Raw genomic sequence first — 20,765 nt, 5'->3', positions numbered from 1 at the left:
TAAATAATGAATGAACATAATCAAGTATTTGGTTGAGATGCTAGGCACAAGATCCACTTCCTATCCATCATTATATTCCCAGTTACTAGTGTTGTGCCTAAAACATAACATGCCAATCAATGTTTGCTGAATTTAGTTGCATTATAAATCCTAAAACTTTTTTAAAACTAAAGAGATTTCTTAGGAAAGTATTCATCTGAATATTATTTAATATTGTTCAAAATCATTCCAACATAAAAGTTTAGTATTATAGACTAGTTTAACAATAAATAATTATATTAAAATCAAAGGGTGTTCAAACATAAACTCTGAAGCTTAATTCAGAGTATACAGTAATCCCCCCTCATCCACAGGGGTATGTTCCAAGACCCCCAGTAGGTGCCTGAATCTGTGGATAGTACCAAATCCTATAGCTACATGTACTATATTTTTTCTATAAATAAACTTATGATAAAGTGTAATTTATAAATTAGGCACAGTAAGAGATAGACAATAACAACAAAATTGAACAATAACAATATACTGTAAAAAATATATACTGTAATGAAAGTTATGTAAATGTGGTCTCTGTCTCTACCACAAAGTGTCTGATTGTACTATACTCCCATATTTTCAGACCTTAGTTAAGCACAGTAACTAGAATTCTGGAAAGCAAAATGTGGATAAGGGGGGGACTGCTATACCAAGCTATATCTGATATCTCATAGAAATTGATTCTTATTTTTAGAGTAGTAAGACTATGATTGTGAGGGCTTGAAATTTTCAGTATGGCTTGCTGCTATGTTATAAGAGATCTGTTGGTTTTAAAACAAACACACCAACTTGTATAGCAAGTAACCAATGAGATATAAACCACCTTGTGACAAAAGATGTTTCTATTCATTTACATGTGGACACTGTGTAAAGATATGCTTTATTTTATTTTATTTATTTAATTTTTTTAAGACAGAATCTTGCTCTGTCACCAGGCGCCAGGCTGGACTGCAGTGGCGTGATCTTGGCTCACTGCAACCTCCGCCTCCCGGGTTCACGCAATTCTCCTGCCTCAGCCTCTTGAGTAGCTGGGACCACAGGCACGCACCACCATGCCCAGCTAATTTTTATATTTTTTTAGTAGAGACGGGGTTTCACCATGGTCTCAATCTCTTGACTTCGTGATCTGCCCGCCTTGGCCTCCCAAAGTGCTGGGATTACAGACATGAGCCACCACACCCGGCCAAGATATGCTTTATTAAAATAAGTGCCTATGAAAAAGAAATGTCTATAGCTAAATACCAAAAAATATTTATTTTAATATTTAACATAGCTTTATAATATATCGCAAATATAAAATTTTAAATATAATTTTGTAAACAAAACTCTGGGCAATTCTCACATTCCAAAGTATACCTTAAATGAAATAATACCTTAAAAATATTTAGCTAATTTCAATTGAGAAAGTTACTGTTTTAGATATCTCTTATAAAATACATTTACAAATTTATTAAACAGATATGAGAATACAAAACTGCATCATATTTTACTTGAAATAAGAGAGAAGCTTGTGATAACTTTAAGTAAATGCCTATTTTAAGTACATAAATTCAAAAAAATCTAGGAACTACTAATGCAAGTTACACACAGAAATGATACGTTGGTTTCATTAACTTAGAGCTTGGGTAGGGATGGGGTTGGGGGGGATAGGCGCATTTACAATGATACATAAAAAAAGCAATTGTCTTAATTTGTGTGCAGTGCACTCCACACAAAAGCCCTAAATATGTTCAAATTAGAGCAAGCTGCTTGATTGTCACTGCAGTCTCATGTCACATTAATGCATGACAAACATTAAACCATACACTTAAATGGCAATTTATATCATTTAAATGTTTACTGCCAGACTAGCTCATCACTCATTTAAATGTGACTTTCTGACAGCTAATTTCAGTTAATTTTCTCCAATTCACTTAATTAGAACTTTCAATCTGGGAAGGACCTATACATATCTTCAAGCTTACATCCTTTTTGGTGGCTGTTTGAAATCTGAGTTCATAAACTGCCAAAAAGCTCTACTATAATGGATTAGCATATAATATCTCTGAGTTTACAAAAATGTATGACTATATGAAGCAAACTCACAGTATATACTATTAGAATCTAAGAGTTTTTATTTACATAAATAGTACTCTCGCCAGTAGTTTAAATAAAAAACATTTAGTTCATATACGCACACTATTGAAACAATAAAAAAAAACCCTGCATCCAAGCTAATTAAAAATTAATGATTTCAAAATTGTTTAATAAGATAAAACAGTCAGGAGTCTCCTGAGTGTCCATGGTGCTGTGATTTGAGACCATAAAATTCTAGAAGGCTCAGCAAATGAAAAAGTACAAATGAATTTTCTCGATATTAAAGCTCTAAAAACTAGGGCAATTTTATTTTATGTGTCACCAAACAAAGAACTGTTGAGTTTTCCTTATGGGTGACTACTTCTTTATGCACACTCAAAATGGTAAAGATTTCGATGCTTAAAGCTTTACATCTTGATACTGCATCAGAGTTTTAAGCAAAAATGCCGAAAGGAAAGATACTGTGTGCTCATATCATGATGCAAACACACATGCAGGGATTACCACAATGCCGTGGGGTTCAGACCTTGCTTTACATTGTCACAGGTCAGTCCTTAAGGAGTTGACCAGTAATTCGTGGAACTATTGGCAAAATCACTTCCAGAGGTTGATAAACACGTTACCTTCATGAATAAACTTTAAATAATTTCTCAAACACTCAACTAAAAATTCTATTAGTCAGCTTCGAGCATTCCTTGCAATATACCAATGCTTTTAAAAGGCACCTAAAAGAACAATGTGATAAGTATAACAGAATTCCAAGAAGTTTCAAAGTTATTTCAGTACAAAGTCAGTTCAGAACTTTAACATCCTTTTGCCATCAGTGAATTACAACTGCCTAATCAGTAGTAGGTAAATGCACTTAAGGCTTGAGGGAAGAGAAAAGGACAGGCAGGAAGAAATTAAGGAAAAAAATACAAACAGAAGAAAATTTAAAATGGGATACCCCGAGGTTGCCTTTTATAACTCCCATTTTTAAGATCTAAAAACATATATCATAAAACCTATATTAAATCCCTTTTGTATATATTAAGATTTTAAAAAATATTCTTCATATATATATACAATTCTCATTTAGATCCACATTTTTAGTCACAAAAAAATGAAAACATGCCAGTGGAATGCTGAGCATTTAAGATTTTTCAAAGCCTTCAAACCCGACAGTCCTCATTAAGCCTGGAGTTAAATATGGTTTGCAGCTAGGGGATAGTAACATTCTTCCCATGCTGCTCTCAAACCTAACCAATCAATTGTTAGTACTCCCCTAGCAGGCTGCATACATCATTTACATCCAATGTGTGCTCTGAGTAAAATTTGTAAAAAAGAAAATCCACTAAAATGTCCAACACAATACAATAATATTCAACTCATCTGAGTTATTATAAAACAAATCAGTGACTAATGTCCAATTGTTAAGGATCAAATAAGACCACGAAAAGACTATCGTATGAAGCCTCACACAAATTGTCAACCTAATCCAGGGGGACTCATATTAGTGTTGACAAACTGTCTTGGGGCTGATATCTGTTTTTTTAATGAGATCTATTAGGCAAAGACTAAAAGACTTCAGATATGCTAAAAAGTACAGTACACAGACATCATATACACTTATTAGTAACTTTCATTTGTTTGGTCTGCATACAGAATATCAACAAATTAAAGCTTTAATATAAAGATAACAGTAAATTATTCATAAACAGGTTTGTATAACTGTGTCAGAAATAATTACAATGTGTGTGTATATATATATGTATGTGTCTGTGTGTATGTTTAGCAAATCTCGCTGAAAGAACACAATCAATGTTTTCCTGAAACTAACCTACTTAAGAAATAGATTATTTCTTTATGAAAAGTATTACATGAAATTATTGTTGCTTTCTATAGTAGAGTCAAAAAATATGATAACATAGAAATAGTCAGCTTTTTCCAAGAAACTCTACGCTATTTGAGAATAAAAATTCCAAACTAAAAGGCATTAACAATGTATTTAATCTACACATGCATTAGTGATACACTAGCAATTTCCTTTTGTTTTCAAAAAAGCAAATTTTTGCTAATGTAAAAATTGTGCAAAAATCAAGAAAACCAATTTCAACCAACAAAGGAAATTATTAGATAATTGTTTACTTCAAGACCAAGAAACCTTATTTGTTTATTATTTATGTTTCTCATACTTGTCAGTCCTAGCTTAATGCTAATATTTACTTACTCTTTGGCTAAACATTCTCATACTAACATTAAAAAAAGAAACTAAATAAAAACTAGTGATATTTATGAGATAAATGATTTTTATAAAAAGTTAAATAAAAAGATCAAATATTCCTTATACACTTTTTATAAGCAGAGAGAAATAAGCCTAGGCAGCCCAGATACACATTTCTGCACACCTGTGCCACTACTTCCAATCCCAGGCTTCTAAAAGGACCAATATACAAAGGTTCCAAGATACAAAATGCCATAGCTGTAAGTTTCAAATGAGAAAATGAAAATCACTGGTTAACCCTCCTAAGTTGATACACATTTAGTTATAATGGATGAAACATTCATTTTGTAAAATTTTATTGTACTTATAATTAAGAGTCTTAATTCATTTGAACATAGATAACAATATATTTTAAAGGAACTGATGTTTAGATTGGCAAGGTGGTAATATACAAAGTTATAAACTTGGAATTTTAAGTATTTTTCATTTTAAATGTAATACAGCCTTCTTCCTATACAAACACATACACACACACAGATCTAAAATGAACTGGTCTGTTATGTTTGCATGTGCTGGATTTCAAACACTAGTGGTAATGTTTCCTTAACATTGATATATGACCTTTGTAATTTACATTGAAGAAAGCTGTTTTTTTCAGCCTAATTAGAACTGTTTCAAATTTTCCTGCTAAATATATGATATAAAGTCCTTTCAACTTTTTTATTCTAAAGTTTCTTTCCATGTCAACTTTGTTCCAATCAAAATATGCTTTGAATTAAATGATTTTGATTGAATATATGGATCACATTTCACTTCTAAGATGTAAAGTCCAAAAAGGAAAAGTTTAGCCTGTTCAAACAAAGCAAGAGCAGCCACTTTGCAGAAAGCTATTCACATTTAAGAAGACTGACAAATTGTTTGTGTGCACCATTAGGTCTAGTTTCTGCAATAGTTGCCAGATTTCCTGTCCCCCTAATAAGATGCATTAACTCCTTAAATGCTGGCTCTGAATTTGCAGTGAATCTGAGTGACTTTAGCAAATTTTAATTTTGTCTAAAGGTAAATTTCCTTATTTGAAATAAATCAAAAGAAAAGAAAAGAAAAGATGCTGTTAACTCTGTTGCATCAAAATTTTCTAACAAAGGTAACAGAAAATTAACATTTTTTCATAATGGATGGATATTAGTTCAGAATACAAATATATTTTCTAAATGGGACTTGCCAGAAGTGACAAATTCATATCAATCCTCATTTTTAAAAAATGCATCAATTTAACTAATTTAAAGATTACTTCTTGAGGTAAAACGCAATGGAAATATTTAATAAACTGAAATCCATTAATATGAGCATCAGTTTCCTCCATACTGATTATATATAAATCACAATGCTTCAGAGTTCAGCTATTAACCTTAATATACATATATATTAAAAATGTGAAACAAGCTTTATACTATTTACAAAGAAAAGTTTGAGAGCTTAAAAATATGTGTGAAGCTGTGACATTAAGATCAGTAAGTCATGATGCCACAGAAGGTAAAAATGGATGATCAAAGATTTAGGGAAAAAACTGTGGGATGCTAAGAATAAAAATTGTACCTGACAGTTTTAAAAAATGAAATTTAGTCAACAGCATATTGAAGTTCAGCCTGAAAAGCAGATAGAGAAATCACTAAAAGGGGTTCTGTACTTCTAAACTGCCCTTGAACTGTTGGGCAGAAGAGATATTTTGAGCCAGCAGTACACAGTTCATTTCTACATTTATATCATTACTAAAGAAAAGTGTGAGTTAGTATCGTATCTTGATATAACCATCAAGCACTCGTGCATCTTTTGGCAGGAGAATCATTCTGTCTACGATTGTTATTGTGTAGTTTTAAATGGACTAGTCAACCAGCTGTTATATATTGTACACACTGAAGGCCACATTTCCTTTGAAATTCATAGTTTTAATCTCAACTGAAGTCTGTATTGCTGTGTGCCAAGATCAAAAGGATTAGACAAACTTGTACAATTACCTTCCTTTTCAGAGAGATGATTTTTTTAAAATTTTAAAATACTCCTATATACTGACATTTTATCCAACTATTTTCTTTAGAACTACAGAACATTAAAACATTTAATTAACATTTCAACCTTAGGTCACTTTTCATCTAAAATCTAGGAATTCACAACATACAGCTATGTTAAACTAATTATAGTATAATACACATAGGGATACGGAGCTTTAAAAAAAAAACTCTCGTTAAAATGGATGGGAAACAATTATACCTATTTCTTTTATTTGTTTGCATTTTGCAAGCCTTTGTTCAGAAAGTAATTCATAGAGCTTACAGTGATGTATATGCAGCAAGAAACATTTAACGAAAGTGAGGCAATGCAAAAATAAAAATAAAAAGGAGGTATCATATAAAGGCCATGCCATGAAATTCCAAATACTTGTTTTAACAAACCTATACATGATGAGCCATGTATTTGTTGCTAAGTTTTCTAGCAGGCAACATAAAGAAAGAAACACGAACAATTACAGGAGTCAAAAATGACCATAACGCAAAAACAAACCAGATGGCCTGGAAAAACACATTATTTCTATTTCTGAGATAAGAAATTCCTCTCTTGGCAATATGATGGAATCCAGGTATGTAACCCTCAGAGGGACTGAGTTAATCCTGGGATAGATTTAAAGTATAGACAAATGGGGAGACCACATATTCTTTAGGCAATCTTGCACAAACATTATTTCTCTTTGGGGGGCTTTGAATGGTAGGTTCTAGATTGCACTTCCTGACAAGTACCTGGAATGCAGCCATTTTATTTTGTCAGCTAAATGCAGAGCTAATATGCTTTAATAATAGGTAAACTGAGTCCCAGGACTAATAACCTCTTAAGAATGTGAAAAGCATAAGGAGAAGGACACAGCCTGTATGAAAGGCAGGCTTCCCATCACTTGGAAGGTAGACTAGTCTACCTTAAAACAGGCCCAAAGGTAAACTTTCTCACATAGATAAACATGCATCAAAAACTTCCAGATTCCAAACATGATGTTCTAATATTTATAGACATTACAATGTTTAAAACAGGTATACTAGATGTTCAACTCTTTAAAAAATTAGTAAAGTATCCCTAGAAACTTAATGTTGAGGACTGTAAATGGCTGTTACATTTTCTAAGATAAACTAATTATAAAAATAGATGTAAGTAATTAAAACATTATAGTGGTCAATTATCTACCTAGGTATAGAAAAATGAATAGGTTTCCTCTTCAAAAGCCATCACAAAATGTATTAATTTACTGTATGAACTGGAGGTTTTATATTATATAGTCAGTTACAAAAGAAAGGAAAACAAAATTAAAAAATTTTAATACCTTCCCATTTGCTTATCCACATAAATCTGATAAATATTAGCAGTCTCTTGCCTTTGAAGATGGCCAGACCAGAATCTTTACCTATTGCCAGATGTAGTTTAATCCCATGAGGACTTCAGACAAAAACAAGGAGCTGTCTGCATGGCACCAATGATTCCCTGAACTGACTGCCAGAAGCTTATACTGGCAAATCAAAATCCTTGGAAAATAGAACATTTAGTATATCATCACTCCTAAGAATATCCGGTAAAGAAAAACTTGAATTAAAAAAAAATGCAAAAGTTGCTGAATATAAAGCATTGATAAGTTCAGCCAGGGAATCAAATTACATCTGCGTTTACTTTGTGTATTCAATTGTATACTTGTATATTATATAGGACCAAAAGTATACATTCTGCAACTTTTTATTGATATTAGCATCTCTCTCATCTATTAATTCAAGAAATATTTATTGAGTGGTACTACTGGTGTTGTGCTAGACTCTGGGGATACTGAAATTAGACATCCCTTTGGAAGAAGAAAGGTCAGCTCCAAGACTACTGTCATAGTCTAAGTGAGAGGTAGTGAGAGCCTTAATCAAGAAAGTAGCATCAGGAGTGAAGAGGGGATACATTTCAGATACAAGTTAATACTTACAGTAACTGATTACCAGTGTGGGGGTGAATAAAAGGGAACTTAGGGTGATAAGTTTGGACCTTAACCAGAGGAGAAATCATTTATGTGGTAGAAGATTAGTTGAGTTTTGAACTTAGCATTAATATTTTGGACTTTCTTTTATAGACTTGAAATTAACCCTAAGCCTTTGCTTTGGCTCTAAAGCTGAGAATTATAATGGAAGTTTGTATACTATTAAACTATTCAAATATGCTCATGCTCAATAGTGGAATGCCCAAGCCAAAAAAAATTCTGTGTAACAAAATCACCACAAAGATTTTATACCAGTGCTGTCCAACAGAAATATATGCATGCCATATATGCAATTTAAAATTTTCTAGTAGCCATATTTTAAAATTTTATAAGACATATATATATATATTTTAAATGAGACAGGGTCTTGCTGTGTTGCCCAGGCTGGTCTTGAACTCTTGAGCCCAAGCAATCCTCCTGCCTCGGCTTTCCAAAGTGCTGGGATTACAGGCATGAGTCACCATGCCCAGCCTATAGTAGCCACATTTTAAAAAGTAAAAAAAAAGGTAAAACTGTTTTAATGACATGGCAATATTTTATCAAGAATATACAAAATATCATTTCAACATGTAATCAACATAAAAATTATTTTGTATTAAATCTTAGAAATCTGGCACACATTTTACACTTACAATGGACAGCACATGTTAATCAGACTAGCCACATTTCAAGTGACCAACAACCACATGTGACTAGTGGTTATCATCTGGACAGTGAAGCTTTATTCAGTTCCAAATATTGAATCTGCATTCAAATTTTGATACAAGACAGAATGCAGAAGTTAGCAATACTTAACACTTTTAAAATATACCTTATCTTACTGAAAATAAAGATAAACCTTACAAAGTACAAAGTAACTGCCAGACTAAAATGACCTTCAATGCAGTTTTGAAGAGGCCATTGCAATTCTCAATGCCATGAAGAATGGCTATACCTTAGGAAATGACAGCAGAAATACAACATCTTCAAATGTGAAACAGACATAATGTCCTACAGTGTATATTCTTCAGCCACTTATAGATATCTGAGGAAATGTGGTAGTATCTGAAAGATAGCATTATGACTATCCTCTACCCTCTAAACAATAAAGGTAAAAGGGCTAATTCTACCAACTATGTTGTCATCTATAAACTTCCATCCTTAAAGGTCCTTAGAGTTCTTAAATTTTAGCTACTCAGCTCTATCAGTTATGTACCCTAAGAATTACCATATAGCCATAGACTACAACTTAGTACACGGGATATAATCTTTGCTGAAAGTCAGATATACGAAATTTGTAGATAATGTCGATACATTTGTAAAACTCATAAAAATGCTTCATTTTAGTAGCAGATAACGAGTCTCTGTCTACTCCTAGATATTTTTTAACATCTATAATAACACTCTGATTTCCAAAATTTAGGGTCTGATTCTTTCTGCATTTTCAATGGAATGATGATTAGTTAATAGGGTAAGTCTTTTAAAATTATTTTTAAGTAGCCATGAATATATATGCAACATGAGGTCAACAAGAAACTTCTTAGAATAGTTAAATACATTTGTTATTTATGTTTCTTTACCTCCCTTTCACTTTGTAACTAGTTTCTCCTCTTCCTGTTACAGGCATACAAATGAAAATGTTTTTGCAAATATTACTAACTGTCTGAATCCAGTGAATGCTCATCTTTTCTCATTTCACCTCTCTGCATTAAGGTGTTTATTTCTCTCTCTTCTTCTCACTCACCACTCTCTCTCCAGATTCTCTTTCTACAATTCTAATTTTCTTATTCGTTTTCTTAATATAGGGTCTTTTCCTCTAACTTTTCAGTGTTTATTCTCCTCAAGATTTAGTCCCAGGCTCTCTACTTCTGGGATAACCCAGGCTCGATAAGCCACACTTCAATTACTTCAACCAACAATGACTACCGTCTCTGGAGTTTCAGATCCAAAATGCCAACTGCCCATTACACTACTTTTTTTGGTGTGCTTCACGTAACTCAAACTTAATATATCAAAAACCAAATTAATAGTATTTCCTCCTACAGTTGCTCTCTTTCTTGTTTTTCTGGTGAGGGACTGGGTCCTTCATCTAGTCAGTCAATTTGGAAATGTGGCAGTCATCTTGACTTCTTTCTCCTCTCCCCACAAAACTTTATCTAATCCGACAATAAGCCTCCTAAATATCTTCCAAATTCATTCTTTCTTTTCCTTTCACTGAGACCACCTTTGGTTTCATGCTTCATTATTTCTTTGTTCAATTATTCTATCGGTATCCAAACTGTTTCTTTATCTCTAAAATTTCCCTCTTCAATCCCTCCTCCATACGAATTACTGTCCAAAACCTAGCCAACTCACTGCTCTCCTTAAAACTTTTCTCCATTCCCTAGGGCAGTGGATCTCCAAACACACACCAAAATTAGCTGGAGAACTTGTTAAAACAGAGATTGCTGGACTCCCATCCAGTCTGTTTCAGCAGATCAAGGACAGAGTCCAAGGATTTGCCCTTATAACAAAATCTCAGGTGATACTGATACTGCTCATCTAGGAACTCCTTTTGGCCACCACCTCCCCAAAGAAAAAAGTCCATACTATTTACAAGGCATTAAAGATTTTCCTATGATCTGCCTCCAGCCATATATTTCCATATACACCACCCACAGTTCTCTCAAACACATACTTCAGTTTACCATCTGAATTAAGTTTAGCTCATGTGGCTGCACGCAGTGGCTCACGCCTGTATTCCCAGCACACTAAGAGGCCAAAGTAGGTGCATCACTTGAGCCCAGGAGTTCAAGATCAGCCTGGCAGCCAGACAGCCTAGGCAACAAGATGAAACTCCATCTCTACTTAAAATAAAAAATAAAAAATAAATAGCAAGGCATGGTAGAGTGCTTGTAGTCACAGCTACTTGGGAGGCTGATGTGGGAGGATCACTTGAGCCTGGGCAGTTGAGGCTGCAGTGAGCTGTGATTGTTTCCACTGTACTCTCGCCTAGGTGACAAAGTAAGAACTTGTCTCAAAAAACAAAGCAAAACAAATCAACAAACAGTTTAGCTCATGTACTGTACTATAACCTTGATGTTTTTCTTCACACCACTTCTTATATCTGTAATGTCCATTCCATCATCTTACTCCCTGCCTGGCAAATCCCTATTCATTCTTGAAGACTAAGGTTAAATGTGGGTTTCTTGGCTAAGCCTTCCTCAACCTTCCCCAATCTTCCCAAGAAACAGAACAAGGCATTTCCTTTCTTGGTCCCAGAATACATATTTATTCTCTCTCTTTCTCTCTTTGTGTCTCTCTCTCTATATATAATGTTAAATGCTTTCATGGTAACCTTGCTACTCCTTTGTGGTATATATTACAAGTATCACATTTATATTACATGTTATCACAAGTTACATATTTATTTATGTTTTAATTTATTTATTATCTATCTCCCTTACTAAACAGTAAATTCCAAAAGGGCAGGTACTATATACCATCTTTCTCACTGCTGTATAACCAGTATGTAGTAAGTACTCACAAAATATTTGTAGAATGAATGACTATATCACTTAATCTATTTCTCTAATTAGTTACTGTCATGTCTGTCTGGTTCTCATAATGGCAGCCCCAAAGGGCAGGTGTCACAGTCTTCCAATTTTGTGATCACAGATCTAATTATCCAGGAGGCCCCTAATACATGTCTGTTGAATGAATGAATGGCATTTAAGAAATTCTTCTGATTTAGCACAATTCAATGTCTATGCTGAGGGACTATGATCTTAAAGCACTGTATAAGAAGCATGAAATTGACCATAGCAACTTTACTGGGTTGATACAGTGCTGGTTTGGCAGAGTTATACAAAATGTGAAGAATTTCTGTGATTACTAGCCACTGCAAAATGAGCTGTCTGCAGTTTGTTAACATACAATCAAATTTGAGGTAGAATGATTACATGGGAGGAAAAAAAAGTGAAGTGGATATTAAAGTATCATCTTTCAAGGTTTTATTTTCTCTTCAATAGTGTCCAGAAGACAGATGCAAATGATATCCATAATACACTTGACAAAAGCTCAAGAAAGTCAGTATATTACGCAAAGAAAATGCACCTAGAGGTCAACTTGGGGGTAGTGCACTGACCAACTAAACCACCACCACACTATAACAATACCAGCAGCTCTGAACATTTAGTGAGTATTTATGCTGTGCCCAGCTTTATGCTAAATGTTTACATGGATTATTTTATTTAATCCTTACAATAATCCTATGAGATAAGCATCACATTTTTAAAAGCTGTTTTACAAATGAAACTAAAAATGCTTAAGCAAATTGTCTGATGTCATACAGCTAGTAAATGTCAGATCTGTGACCTGAACGCTGATTTCCCTAACTCCTAAAGCCATATTAGCCACAACACATCCTTTTGAAAAATTCCAATGTAGAATGGTATATGCCAAAGCCGCATTATGAAAACTCTTAAGAATATGAAGCCATTACATAACATGGATTATTTTTAATTGGTTTCACATATATCATTTAGAAATACCAATAGTAAGTATTGCTGAGTATATACTAAATCTGGAGTGCCATGTTGATGTGGAGGCTTTATTTATACATTTTACTGTTCTTTCAACTGGTTTTTTGCTTTGATACATGCATTTTTCAAACTAATACTTTCACCTTGTATTACAGCCTATTTTTCTGTTTTATTCACTGGAATGTGAACTCCTAGAAGGTATAGGTGATACCTGTATTCCTGGAACTGAGCATATAGTAGATGCTCAATAAATATTTACTGAGCTGGATAAAAATTTATACTCTAGGCCTCTTTTGCATTAATTTAACCATACATTCATTATAATGTTTTATATCATAATGAAATATCATAAAATATATATACACAGAAAGAGAAAGAGTGTGTGTGTGTGTATGTGAGAGAGAGAGAGAGACAGACACAGAGACAGACAGAGAGAGGGAGGGAGAGAGAGAGAGAGAGAGAGAGAGAGAGAGAGAGAGTCACACTTTGTTATCCTGGCTGGAATGCAGTGATGTGAACACATCTCACTGTAGTCACGACATCCTGGGCTCAACTGATCATCTTGCCTCAGCCTCCTAAGTAGCTGGGATTACAAGTATGCCACCACACTCAGCGAGTTTTTGTATTTTTTGTAGAGATGGCAACCAGGCTGGTCTCGAACTCCTGGACTCAAGCAATCTGCCTGCCTTGGCCTCCTAAAGTGATGGGATTATAGAAGTGAGCAACTGCGCCTGGCCTCGTTATGATATTTTAAAAATAAACAGCCTTTAGAGCAAGACAGAGAATGATAAAAATATATTAGCTGCTAATTTAAAAGACTCTTACTAAAGAAGCAATTTAGTAAAACAAAAAAAAAACTATTTTAGGAATAGCTAATAGTAGGAGTTCATTCTGCAAATTTCTGAACATCCATGACATTAGCAACTTATAAAAATGTGATTTCATGTATTTTAACTTCTATATTTTGTTTTGACACAGAAACTATCTGATTTCTTTAAATCAAGCTACTGTGCAGACAGAACAGAGAAAATTTCTGTTATTTCCTACTTAAATATTTTCATGTAACTACGCAATGTGATTATATGTTTCAGTTAATATTTGGAAAATATATTAAATACTTCCAGGTAATAACACTGCTCAAACCAATTATTCAAAATAGTGATTAGATTTTTATTTTAAAAAAAAGTATAGCACAAACATTATTTGTTTTTGTGATTCTAAAATCTCTTAAATGTACCATTTGACAAATGCTTTTAAATTAAAATACTATAGCTGATAAGAAATAACAATGTCAAAGAATAAGGCTGTTCCAAGATCTTTTTTTTTAAGCTTCTCAGAAAACCCCTATGATACCTGTTAAGACACACTAGAATACCATAAAATATGAGTTGGAATCACTATTTTTATTAAATTAGGAGAATTGAATAAAGCACATAACTGTATTCACTAAGAGGTTATTTTTCTCCTTTGCTGTTCAAAATATAACTCTTCTTTGTAGAATGTCTACCATTCGACTCATAGGATGCAATTATAAGGTCAGAATCTGGCAAATATATTAGAAGTAATCTAAGCATTTAATTTTTTCTTTAATATGAGGTGAAAAGACAAACAGCATGGCAAGAGTTAATTGAAACATTCCTCTTTGCGAGACTGCATTGAGGAGTGGGGGCTGGTGGATGGTGGGAGGAGGGAGCTAGGCCGAGAGATGAGAGATGCAGAGTTAATCAGGGAGCAAATCCAAAGCCAGGCATGGATAGGCCTCACTAATGAGCCTCAAGTACCCTGCAGTGGTTTTCAAACTTAACTGGCTTCAAACGATGCCACCCCATGACAGAATGCAGCTAGCCATAAGAGGAGGGTGATTAGAATAAATGACTGGAGTAATTAACTCTGATGTGAAACCACCTGATTGGAAAAGAGAAGCCAAGAGCTATTTAGCTGATGGTCCTCCACTAGAAAAAGGAAGCTTTCCCTTTCTCTTGTGTGGGTGTTCAGTTAGAACTCAACTCTTTCAAGTAGGTATTTGGTAGCACTAATGAAAAGCAGCTTTCATTCAAGGGCCTCTCAAGGGCCTTCCCATTCATTTTGAAAGGGGAAGAAAATAAAAGCTTCAAAGTAGAACTAATTTACTTTACTCCCCTACCTCTTAGTGAATTTTGCATTAGTGAAGTCTGCATTAGTATTTATGCTAACAAATTTACCTCCAAGTAATGCCATCAAATACTAAAAATTTTATTTATAGAATAACTAGATATTAAGGCTAATTAAAATTTTAAAAATTTTCCTTTCTTTAAAAGTGTTTTACTTGAAAACTAAACTTATAATTTATAATTGATTATTGATTAGACACAGCACTTCCTTTACTCTAGAATAAGGGAGAAGTAAAGCATAAATGGGGTACATCTGTTTTTGAAGAGAAACCAGAGAATAACGTTGAGGTAAGGAAAGAGAGAATACCTATTTTTGCAAAAAGACAGCTTTCTTACAGTGCAAATTGAGCCAAAGAATACACCACACTCTCTGGCCTGCTTTATTTCAGGAATTACAAAGACTTGGGGGCATTACTGCCTGCTGTTTTACAAGTAATCATCAATTCATTGGGCCAATGTTGTTCTGTACCTGCTGAGTTAATGTTCCTCGGCACACCCCTCCCCCCAAAACAGGTTCACAAGCTGCCCAGTAACAACTACAGTGTAAGTAGCACATGTAACTTAGCAAATGTTTATGCCGAAACTCGGATTTATTTGACAGCTTTACACCTTTGGGCATGATATAATTAAATGTTTTGACAGCTAAACAAAAACTGTATAAATTTAAAAGCTATTAGGAGCTCAGCATCTAGAATCAAAATGAAGTAATTTGCTTATACCCTAAGCCACTTTTAGTAATGCACTCCAATAAAAACCATGAAGAGAGGGATAAATGTCTATACAAATGTTTTAGCTAATTTGTTCATATTCTATGAAGAATATTCTCCTTATATTGATAATAAATGGCATATCAAAAAGGCAACATTGACACATTTAAGATTATCAATATAATCCCTAAACTTTGTATCTGGATATTTTCTGTATCTTCAGAAACAGTAATATTAAAAAGACATAGACTAAGAAATAGTATATTACTATATTTTTAGAAGGTCACCATGTGCTACATAAAAGAACTGAAAGCAACACAGAGACAGTGAAGGATCCTTCAGACTCAGCCATTAATAACACAAGGGGGTTAATTCTCATTCTCTCAAGGTGCCAGGTTCCAGATTATCACAGTATGGATGCTGCTGTGGTCCTCAGAGATTTCAATTCTCACTTCATAATACCCCCAATTCACAGTTTACCTTCAGAGAAAACTACTGTTCTTTATCTGAGCTCCAGAAAATGTTTCCATCAGTGGTATTACTTAAACACAAGATTTAAAAACTCAGATACCTCTCTAAAAAGGAAAAAGAATACTATAAAGCAAAATTGTCCATTAAACTATCATTTTCTAGAAAATGAAAGGTTGTTTTATATCCACCATGTGGCATCACATTATCACTCAGGACAGCACATACGGAGTACTGGCTAACAGTCTAACAAAAGTTAAATTTAAACAATATCTAACTTAGAACATTACTGAAGCATTTGCATGCTATGGATATATAAAAACATTTAAAATTTACTTTTCATTATGTAACCATCTAAGGAATACTGTATCTTCACTACAGGTAACAACGATCAGTTGTTTATTTAAAAAAACAAATCACTAAAATGTTTGAAAACCAGTCCACTTTTCATGTGGATGTTTATATTTCTCTTAATCATCCTTCTTGGAAAGACAGCTCTAAAGGAAGAAAATACTGAGAAGTAAATCCTGTTTAACTTACACAAGGTGATGTCAAGTAATTTAAAAAACATATTCTAAAAAGAGCTTTTTATGTACACATCTAAAAACATTACTGCATTATCTAATTGTTCTCTTCCTCTCACTCATGTTAACAGGATAGATGTCTTTTTGTGTACCATATTTGGTTTCACTGGCACATAGCCTGAAAACAGATTAAACTGTTTGGAGTGTTCAAATATCTGATGGTGTATGGAGTGTGGGAAAAAGGGACTGGAGACTCAGAAGCTGATAGTTCCCAAACAGCTAGTTTCCTTCTTTCTTTTTTAAAAATAAATAAACCTTGAGTCAGATTAATTAAACAGTGGTTATAAGGCTCAATATTCCTAGTAGATAAACAGATGTTCAAAGACTTAGTTAATTTCAGGGCCAAAGGTGAGTATTACTAGATGTAAATTTTTTTAAAAGATGTCATTAAAATATTACATATTAAGGTGGGCCTCCTAATATAATCTTGATGTCTTTCAACTATCATTCTTTCTTTTCTCCACAGACATCATGTTTTGCAAAATGTTATCAAATAATCAAATGTTATCAAACACATCTCACAAAGATGTATGTATCTGCCAGACCTTCTGATTAGGAGATAACCAGCGGTGCTGACCTAATATAATTTAGCTGAAAGCACGAGAAGGTAGAATTTAACCCAGGCTGCCTTTTTTTTTTTTTTTTTGAGACATAGTTTGACTCTTGTTGCCCAGGCTGGAGTGCAATGGCGCGATCTGGGCTCACCGCAACCTCCGCCTCCTGGGTTCAAGCGATTCTCCTGCCTCAGCCTCCTGAGTAGCTGGGATTATAGATATGCGCCACCACATCCAGCTAATCTTGTATTTTTAGTAGAGATAGGATTTCTCCACGTTGGTCAGGCTGGTCTCAAACTCTCCACCTCAGGTGATCCGCCTGCCTTAGCCTCCCAAAGTGCTGGGATTACAGGCAATGAGCCACAGCCCCAGGTTACCTTTTTATAGGTAAATGTAGTAATACTTAGAAATTGCTGTGGCTGCTCTAATGGTTCCACAACGTTTGGCTGAGATCCACTGGATATATACGAACATACGATGCCTAATAAAATACACTTTTTTTTTTTTTTAGTCAAAAGACCTTCTCCTAAGAAATATAAAAGCTGCAAAATAATTATAACAAAATGCTACTTATGCAGACTTTTAACTTTAGATTGATTGAAAGAACTATCAAACTTTTTGATATAGATTTTGCTAAGTATTGTACATATGTAAAAAAGAAAATATAAATGAAATATTTGTAAAATGTTATAGAGTCTACCTCTTCTGAACTGCTTCCTGATTCAAAGATGTTGATTTCTGTGTTTCTCCATACAGTACTGTCCTCCATGCCTTTAAGAGTACTAGTGAGGTAGCATTTTCTTAAGAGTCCTCCATTATTTTATTTTAACTTGTCTTCAAGTCCCATGCAACAAATTATGATTCTTGATCTTTTTGGCAGCCTTGCACACGTGCCTTAGAACTGCCAGTGCTTTCTTCATCACTGCTCAACTTCTAGCCTCTTCCACTTTAACTATGATACTTCTATCTTAATGCCTCCATTGTGATAACTCTATCTCAAAACTTACCAAAATACATTAAGAAATAATGTTTTGTGGAGTGGAAGACAGTCTGGTAGTTTCTTACAAAACTAAACATTCTCTTACCATTTGATCTAGCATTTGCATTCCTTGGTACTTACCTAAACGAGAGGAAAATTTATGTTCACACAAAAACCTGCACAGGAATGCTTATAGAAGTTTTATTAATGACTGCCAAAAGTTGAAAACAACCAAGATATAATTAGTAGGTGAATTGATAAACAAACCATGGTACATCCATACAATGGAATGTTATTCCATAATAAAAAGAAATGAGCTATCAAGTCACACAAAGATATAGGGGAACTTTAAAGGAATATTGCTAAATGAAGGAAGCCAATCCGAAAGGGTTACATACTATATGATTCCAACTATATGATATATTGGAAAAGGCAAAACTATGGGGACTATAAAAAGATCAGTGGTTGCCAGGATTGGAGGAGGAAGGGGGAATAAATAGGTGGAGCATAGGGAATTTTTAGGGAAGTAAAACTATTCTGTATGGTACTATACATTTGTCAAAACCTACAGGAAGTCTAACACAAAAGTGACCCCTAATATTATCTATAGACTTCAGTTAATAATAATGTATCAATATTGGTTTATCAGTTATAACACAGTAAGTGTACTACACTAATTCGAGATGTTAATAATATGATGTATTGAGCAGAGGAATAGTGAGAGGTATATATGAGGACTCTGTAAAGGTTCTGCTCAATTTTACTGTAACACTAAAACTGCTCCAAAAAATAAAATTGATAATTTTTTTAAAAAATAATGTTTATGTCTTTCTCCTCTTCTTTGTCTTCCAAAGAAGAGCTTATGCCTAAGAAAGTTGCTGCCATGTGTTTTATGCTTCCATTGCTACCTTCTAAAATGAAAGGAGTATGGAATTCAAAAGAAGGATCTTAAACCCTTCATTCCCACCAACTGTGCCATGGCCTACAGAAAAAGAAGCATTAATTAAACCAATATATTTAATTAATTAAACTCATACTTTTCATATCACTTATATGAACATATTCTAGTATCAATATTAATATAATCTATCTCTTTTTTCATAGCAGGTTGAGAAGCACGAGCTGGCAAGCTACAATTTTTTTTTTTTTTTTTTTTCAGACAGAGTCTTGCTCTGTTACCCAGGCTGCAGTGCAGTGGCATGATCTCAGCTCACTGCAATCCCTGCCTCCTGAGTTCAAGTGATTCTCCTGTCTCAGCCTCCCAAGTAGCTGGGATTATAGGCACCCACCACCATGCCTGGCTAATTTTTGTATTTTTAGTAGAGATGGGGTTTTACCATGTTGGTCAGGCTGGTCTCGAACTCCTGACCTCAGGGGATCTGCCTGCCTCAGCCTCTCAAAGTGCCAGATTATAGGCATGAGCCACTGCTCCCAGCTGCAAGCTACTAATTTATCTAATATTTATATCTCTTATTATGTTTAAGGTACTCTGCTAGGTCCTGTGGGATGAAAACAAATGAGGCATTCTGTACTTGCCCTGGAGGAACTCCAGTCTAATGGAGACATAGAAAAACAAGTATGTCCAAACGTGTATGGACAGCAGAGAGCTGAGAACATAAGGCAAGCTTAAGCAGTATTATATAACTTCTTTCATAAATATGTAATATTAAATAATACTATTTTCTATATTTGTTAGGTAAAAATGTGACTCACATTAATTAACTCAAGATACCATAAAGCTTAAAGTTTTAAATGCTGTATATATTCCTATCCTAAAAGTATTTCTTCAAATTATCCTTAAACAAATCATGAGCTGTCTTTATAAAGCATATTTCATTTTCTTCAATTATTTCAGCCTTTGGTTTGTAGTCCTGTTCCTTGTCATCATTCTTGATAGCTTCAGCATTTCATCTAATGGTTCTTCTCTGGAAGCCTTCTTTTTCTACTCCTTTTAGTCACTTTGAAGCATTAGTGTACCTTTGATTTAATAATCCATGTGATTCAAGTCTAAATGAACTATTACCTCTTATTCTATCAGTTAATTTTTCTGTCAGATGCTTGTGATGCTAACTTCTTGTGACTTCTTTTAGTTCTTAAATTACAAAGATAATATAACAATAAAAACAACCAGATTTGCTTACTATTTGAGTACTGTGATAATTTCTATAAATTATATCAATTAATTCTCAAATAATAATTTTATGTCTCCAAAGTAGATGCACCAAACCACTACATTGTATTTTGTTTCTGTATGATAAAATATTATTGAAAATGTTAGCTGGGCACGGTGGCTCATGCCTGTAATCTCAGCACTTTTGGAGGCTGAGGCGTGAGGATCACTTGAGCCCAGGAGTTCAAGACCAGCCTGAGCAATATGGCAAAATGCCCTCTCTACAAAAAATACAAAAATTAGCCACATGTGGTGGTGCACGCCTGTGGTCCCAGCTACTAGGAAGGC

The 20,765-nt window shown here is 34.0% G+C and overlaps 1 protein-coding gene across 3 annotated transcripts in view; it reads right to left on the bottom strand.

Annotated features, from left to right (window-relative positions):
• Positions 1-20,765, bottom strand: part of LRBA (LPS responsive beige-like anchor protein) — a 742,045-nt gene that overhangs the window by 84,281 nt on the left and 636,999 nt on the right. The window lies entirely within an intron of this gene.

The sequence above is a fragment of the Aotus nancymaae genome, unplaced genomic scaffold (assembly GCF_030222135.1).
Source record: "Aotus nancymaae isolate 86718 unplaced genomic scaffold, 86718_ANA_hifiasm-v0.15.2.pri h1tg000033l, whole genome shotgun sequence".
Classification (NCBI taxonomy): domain Eukaryota; kingdom Metazoa; phylum Chordata; class Mammalia; order Primates; family Aotidae; genus Aotus; species Aotus nancymaae.
The sequence above is the reverse complement of the archived record's forward strand: the minus strand, read 5'-3'. Positions and strand labels throughout refer to the sequence as shown.